Here is a 7,259-nt window from a genome sequence, read left to right on the forward strand (position 1 = left end):
TGGGGGCCACCTTTTCATCAGGTCAGGAAAGGAGAGAAGGGACTTGGGAGTGTGAGTGGTGGAAAGGGTGGGGAGGCAAGCTTCCCAGAATGTCACCACCGTGACCTCTGCAAGGAGCCCAGCTTGTCCTCCTAGAGTCCCCACAGGTACCACCACCGAGGTCAGGGGACCCGTTAGCATTTTCCTCATTTGCTTTACCAGTAGTTCTTGTCCAAATTCTCATGCACATGTGCGTGGACACAGACACACACACACACACACACACACACACACACACACGGGTAAGAGTGGACCACATTTTATTATCACTATGTGCGGGACTTGGGGAGCATCCCTGTGATTCCGACAAACTGGAGGTCACCCACTCAGGCATCAGAAATTGGGGGAAATCGTGTGGGATTAGGAAAGCGCCAAACATGTGCATTCTGCCCAACAAATGTTTAAGCACTCTCTCTCCCTAGCCCTCTCCCATTGGAGCTGAAGCTTTAGAAGGGTGTTTTGCACTAAATGGTGGGAGTGAGGGCCTAGATGGTTTCACTGTGCTACACACACCGGCTCGGGGCAGGAGAACCTGGGAGAGGAGATGACCTCCTCAGGGAAGCATAGAACAGCGGTGCTGGGCTGCACGGACGGGAGGGAGGATAAAAGAAAAAGAAAAGCAGGACGAGAAAAAGAAATAGAACCGCAGCACAACAGACACTCACTCTTGCCTTCAGGTTCCACACCTGGGGAAGGGCAGGTGAGGGACAGGAGGAGCAGGAGGAGGTGGAGGAGCCAGCCCGCCAGACTTCCCCCAACCCGGGCTCCTCGGCAAAGCCCTTCAGCTCTGCCCGAGAGAAGAGACTATCCCGGTTGAGGAGGGAGGGGTGCGGGAGGCGATGGTCACGCGGGTTCTGGGAGGCTCCGCGTGGAACTGAAGGATTTGGAAGCGAGGGAGGCTCCTGAAAGGCTCCCTACCAACCCTGGCGACGCCTCCCTCTGGGGTCCGGACTAAATTAGAAAGAGGAGTCTCTGACACTGGGGACAGCCCCCCTCGGCGCCCCCCCCCCGAATTTAACCCCTGCATATCCACCCTGGAAAACAAGCTCTGCAGCCTGAAACTTAGATGATTCGTGGAGACCTGTTCAAGAAAAATTAAATTACACTTATGATAGAACTTTGGAAGAGGGGTCGGTGCCAGGGAGGGACTGTGAAGCTAGAAGTTCTTTTTCTTTCCCTGGAAATCTGCTCCAGACAGATCCGGGGGCAACCCGGGAGCGCGTTCCCAGCTCCAGGGGTGAGGCGGCAGCCCGGGGCGGGGGGGGCGGGGGGGGGCATAAATCAGGCCTCAGCTACTCGGCGGGACAAAGGCACCCCCTGCTTTGCCCCAGACACGCTTTCCTTGCCCCTCTAGAGCCCGAGCGGCGGTCCTTCCTTTGCAGGGATTTGGTTTTCTCCTGCAAACCTAGACTTGAGAAGGAGTTAGAGCGGCTGCTTAACATGTATCCCCACGGCTGTTTCGGGCCGCGCGAATGAACACGAGCCCGCGGCAGCAGCTCGCACCCGCTCCCTTTCGCCTCTCCGGGGTGCGGGGAGCCGGAACCGGCGAGCCTCCCATTCCCGACACCGGCGGGGGACACTGGGTCGGCCGAAGCCAGCACCCAACGCGCCCCCCACCCCCCGCCCCCGGGCGCCCGAGCGCACAGATCCGCGCACACTTGCTCCGCGGGTCTTTGGATACCGTTTCCTTTCCTTCTAGAAACCTGCCTCGACTTCTGTTGCAGAGGTGGAGACCTGAGGGCCCTCCTCGCCCCCAAGTTTTAGGCGAGCGTTACCCGACAGGAGTCTCTTGTGCAAAACTAGGGGGCCCTGCCCGCGCCCTCCGGTGTGGCCGCACGGAGGTCGTGACCTACCGGAGGGGGGCGGGCGGGGCGGGGGCGCGCACATCGAGCTGTGAATTCCAGGGAGGGGAGCAGGCTCACCGAAGGCGGTTGTTTTTGGAAATCTGCGGTGGATGGGCAGCCGCAGGAAAGAATAACCCACCCGTCGCATTTCCAAAGCCCCCGCCCCCGCCTGCTCGGAAAAGTTGCCCTTGGGCCTCTTTGTCTCCCTGGAGCCAGGGCGTCTTCGCCTTTGGAAGCTGGGAAAAGTGGCAAAGCTGAGTGCCCGCGCCCGCCTCGGCAGCCTCACCACCCGCCTCGCCCCCGGCTCTGTCTCTTCTCCCGCACACCGGCCGCAGCGCAGCCCCGGCTCGGAAGGAGGCCGAGGCTTGGTGTGCTCTGGCCAGGCTCTTGGGGACTAGCCCGGACCCAGGCCTCCGTGGGGCCTAAGGCTTTCCTCAAGCCTCAGACCCCCCACAGCTGGGGAAATGCCAGAGCTCCATGTTGCACCCTGGGTGCTATCTTTGCCCCTTACCTTGAGTGTAAGCAAAGTCTGCTTCGCCCACCCAGGGCTGCAAGCTCGGGCCGGGCTGCAGAGAAACGCTTGGCACCACAATGCCACGCAGGGCGTTTCAATCAATGGTTAGGATGAGCTCCAAACCCAGGCAGAACTCGGCCCTTGGAGCTGTGATCTTTTTCCTTTTTCTTTTTAACATATATATAATTTCAGAGAGGAAGGAAGAGGGAGAGAGATATGGGAACATCAATGATGAGAGAGAATCATTGAGCAGCTGTCTGCTGCATACCCCACACTGGGGATCTAGCCCAAAGCCCAGGCATATGCTCTGCCCAGGAATTGAATCGTGACCTCCTGGTTCTTAGGTCAATGCTCAACCACTGAGTCACTATAGACCAAAGGAAGGAACTTCCACAGTCTGAGCAACACTAGGATTCCCCAGACATCCTTGCAAATCAAAACAGATGTCCCTTGATAATTTGCTGTTTCTGGTATCAGCCACTCTCCAAGTTGAAACCCATTCTATCATGATTGCCAGCAGATGGGCCTGGGGAATGCTGTTAGTGAAGGAAAAAAGTTTTTTCTCACTTTTCTGCTTCAACAAAACAAACCATCAAATAACCTTACCCCTTGAACTAAGAATGTCCCGTGGCAAAAGCTTCTGCTTAATATGATTTTTGAGAAGTGAAACCCATGCATGAAAACCCAACTGGTGAGCAGATTCCTCACACGAGGCCTCACCTTGTCTTCTCTCCTTAGTTTCATGTGGGTCTTCTGACATTTTTCTGAGCCCAGGTAAGTGCAAGTGTCAGTAAACCTGGTGTAATGCTTTATTTGCTTCGCGGTTAAGAATTGGTAAGGGTAGAGAGCTGCCTTGTGCTGTCTGTGCTGAAGGAGAGGACAGAGGAACAGAGGAAGATGAGTCCTGCTTCTCATGGTATCTCAGCCTCCAACATACTCAATGGTAATGAGCAAATACCTTCACCTCCAACTCCACAGCTACCTACCTACTCACTTCTGGCTTCTGTGTGCCCACAAACACTGCCTTCTCTCCTGTGACTGCAGCCCTATAATGCTCCCCGCCCGGGTCAGTCCCTCTGCATGGCACTAGATCCATCTCTTCTCTGGCAGGCAACCTCCATGATGGTCCCTAAAGATCCCCACCTGCTATTCATGCCTCGCTACCATTCCATTCCTCTGCTCCCATTCACACTAATTCGTTGAATAACAAAAGATATCTATATTCTCCCCTTGAGTGTGGGCTGGATCCAGTGATTCACGTATAACAAATAGAATGGCAAGATGATAGGATGGCACTTCATGACCTCCTTCTCTCTCTCAGCTCTTGCTCCCAGGGAAGCCAGCAGCTGTTTTCTGAGCTGCTCCACGGAGAAGCTCTCATGGCCGCAACTGATTCCTCCAGCCAAGGGCCAGCGATGACCTGACGCCTGCCACCAGGAGAGTGAGCGCCATGGAAGTGGATCTTCACCCAGCTGAGCCCTGAGATGATGGCGGCCCTGGCTGGTACCTTGATGGGAGCTTTGCGGGAGAGACTCAGAGGACCTCGACAAGGCACCTCTGGATTTCTAACCCACAGAAGTCATGTTTGTTGTTTCCAGTCATGAATTTTTGGGGTGAATGGTTATGCAGCAAGAGATAACTAATTAAGCATGTAATCTACTTAAGGATATGGCTCAAGAAAAATCTCTCCTCTTTTTTCTGAAATATAAAATTTTTCTTCTTTAGTAAATAATTATTGTCAGCATTTAAAACATGCTATTCTCTTTTAAAAAAAAAGCTCTCATGACCCCATTTCCCCTTCCAGCTATCATTCCACTTCTCTGCTCCTGTTTACACTGAACTCATTAAAAAACAAGAGATATCTATATTCTCTATCTCTAATTCCCTGTTTCTTCTCCTCTCTAAATTCCCTCAAGTCAAGGTTGTTTCCTCCCTAAACACCATTCCACCAAAACCTACTCTGATCCAGGTCACCAATGACTTCCTAAATTGAATGATCAGTTCTTATCTACCTTAATCTACAGCATTTGACTGAATTGATTACTCCCTCCTACTGGAAACTACTTAGCTGCCAGGGCACTACACTCACCAGGTTTTTCTGCTGTCCTATTGGATGCTCTTTACCATTCTTCCTTCCTGGTTCTACTTCTCTCCAACCTCTTATCAAGTGTTATCAGAGAGATAGGAATTCATTCACTATCCTCTGCAATAAACTGAATGTTTTTGTCACCCACCCCCAATTCAAATATTAAAGCCTAAAGCAGGGGTGGGCAACCTTTTGGTGAGTGTGTGCCAAAACCAGCAAAATCTCTGACTAAAAATTCTTCTGCGTGCCAACCCTAATTTTTTGAGGACATGTTACGCCTACTTGATATCTCTTAAGGTGTACATATGTGAAGAACCTTGAAGAAATAATAAAATTCATTCGAGTGACAAAAACACAGTATATGATGATGAAAAATACATTTATTTTTAATGTATACATGTACACTGATAGTCCGACAAAAAACTTTATGACTTCGTTTGATATTATCAGTGGGACTTTTGCTGCTGCATCACTGATGACAGAGATTTTACATCAGGTTTATATTTTGCCTTCAGAGATATGCACGAGCTATACTTTCATCCATCAGGCTACTCCTATTATGAGACTTAACAAAATTCATCACTGAGAACAAAGATTCACAAGCGTATGTGGATGAAACCAAAACACTGGTTGGATCTAGGAAGGCAGGGAGAGTTAAGGCAGAGGCATAGACATTGCTCTTCCCATCTCTCGTCAATCCATGTCTATGGTCTTTGAGATAACTTGTTATGTAAAATTATTTATTTATCTAAGATGCACCTACACTGAATTTATCTGAAAAATAAAAAAGTCGATATTAAGAAAAAATTGTAGCCGAAACCGGTTTGGCTCAGTGGATAGAGCGTCGGCCTGCGGACTGAAGGGTCCCAGGTTCGATTCCGGTCAAGGGCATGTGCCTGGATTGTGGGCATATCCCCAGTGGGAGATGTGCAGGAGGCGGCTGATCGATGTTTCTCTCTCATTGATGTTTCTAACTCTCTATCTCTCTCCCTTTCTCTCTGTAAAAAATCAATAAAATATATTTAAAAAAAAAATTGTAAATGGAAGATTATAAGAGAGGGTTTCGCGTGCCAGCAAAAGTTACTGGCATGCCATGTTTGGCACGCATGCCAGGGGTTGCCCACCCCTGGCCTAAAGCCTAGTGTGATGGTATTAGGAGTTGGGGGTCATTGGGAGATTATTAAGTCATGAGGGTGGATCCTTGGTAAATGGGATTAGTGCCCCTATTAAAGAGACTCCAGACAGCTCCCTTGCCCCCTCCATCATCATGTGAGGAGACAGCAAGAAGACAGCCATCTGAGAATAAGGAAGCAGGCCTTCACTAGATACTGAATCTGTTGGTGCCTTGATCTTGAGCTTCTCAGCCTTCAGAACTGTCAGAAATAAATTTATGTTGTTTATAAGCCACCCAGTCTATGGTATTTTGTTATAGCAGCCCAAATGGGCTAAGACATTCTCCAGTCTTCAAACAAGCTTCAATCATCTTCTGATAGTACTATAACAGTTTCAGAAGGGAAACTATTATAATGTCCATTATACAGTATATCTACATAACTGACAATATAGATTTATCAGTCAGTATGAGCAAGAGTAAGCTGAAATAACATAAACCCTTAATCTCAGTGGCTTAACACAACCACCATTTATTTTCACTGCAACATGGGTTATCAGGGGAACTGCGTTCATCATTCTATCTTGACCTGTTTCTCTGACCGCCTCAGCAGCGGATACAGCATAATCACACATTGGCTCTTAAAGTTTCTCTCCAAAAATTATACAAATCCCTTCTCACATTTCTGTGGCCAAAGTAAGTCTCATAGCCAAACCAAAACTCAAAGGGGACATAGGAGTACAATCCTACCCCATGCCCAGAAGCTGGAGGGCAAGAACTATTTGATGAACTGCACTACTGACCACCTCAACAGACTTTATGTAAAACATCCTCAATCTTAAAAGAAAACATTTCCAAGTGGGCTTCTTTGTATTAAGAGACAATGTTATCTGAAAGAAAATGTGACTAAACCACCCCTGACTTAACCAGTGGTCTTTTTACCTTTCATAATTGGAAAGACTTCTCAGTGCTTTGCAGGTGCAGCCAAATTTGGGAAAGCCTTGTGATGCTCGAAGCCCTGCCTTTCATCTCAGCCTTTGATAAAATATGTCCACCTCCTCTCTGAATTCACAGCTTGCCAGGCAGTCTTACTGCTAGGGATTTCTGGAAGGTCCATAACCACACCACAGGATTGAAACTATACTTCTGCAGGGCTTTAAATAATTTTTATTTCCCATGCTTGTTGGGGGCAGGGGAACGGGAGGGAAGAAAAGCCAAACTGTAGCCCAGCTTTTCCTGCCATCTTTTCAATCTTATATCTTTACTCTTATTTTAAATTATTTTTTTTTTTACATTTAAATTATTGTTTAAAGTATTACATATGTCTGCTTTTTCCCCCCACTGACCTCTCCCCGGCGGCCGTTCCCACCCCTCAGCACACACAGGTCTCACTGAATGACCCTCGTTTGGGAAATTGTCTTGTAATTCTCTACTTTTGTCCTCCCTCCAGAGTTCTATACAACTTTCAAATATCTATTCAAATCTCATCTTCTAGATCTCATGTCCTGCCAACTTTTGATGCCACTTGCAATTTTTCTTTCTCTTTTGTTTTTCATTGTATTTCTGTTGTTCTTGTTTTTGTTCTGTTCGGCACTTGCTGGCTTAATTGAATTTAGTAACTGTATGTGTCTGTATGACACAATTGTGTGAAAAGCAGAGATGTCT

Source organism: Myotis myotis, unplaced genomic scaffold, assembly GCF_014108235.1.
Source record: "Myotis myotis isolate mMyoMyo1 unplaced genomic scaffold, mMyoMyo1.p scaffold_m19_p_3, whole genome shotgun sequence".
NCBI classification, from domain to species: Eukaryota; Metazoa; Chordata; class Mammalia; order Chiroptera; family Vespertilionidae; genus Myotis; species Myotis myotis.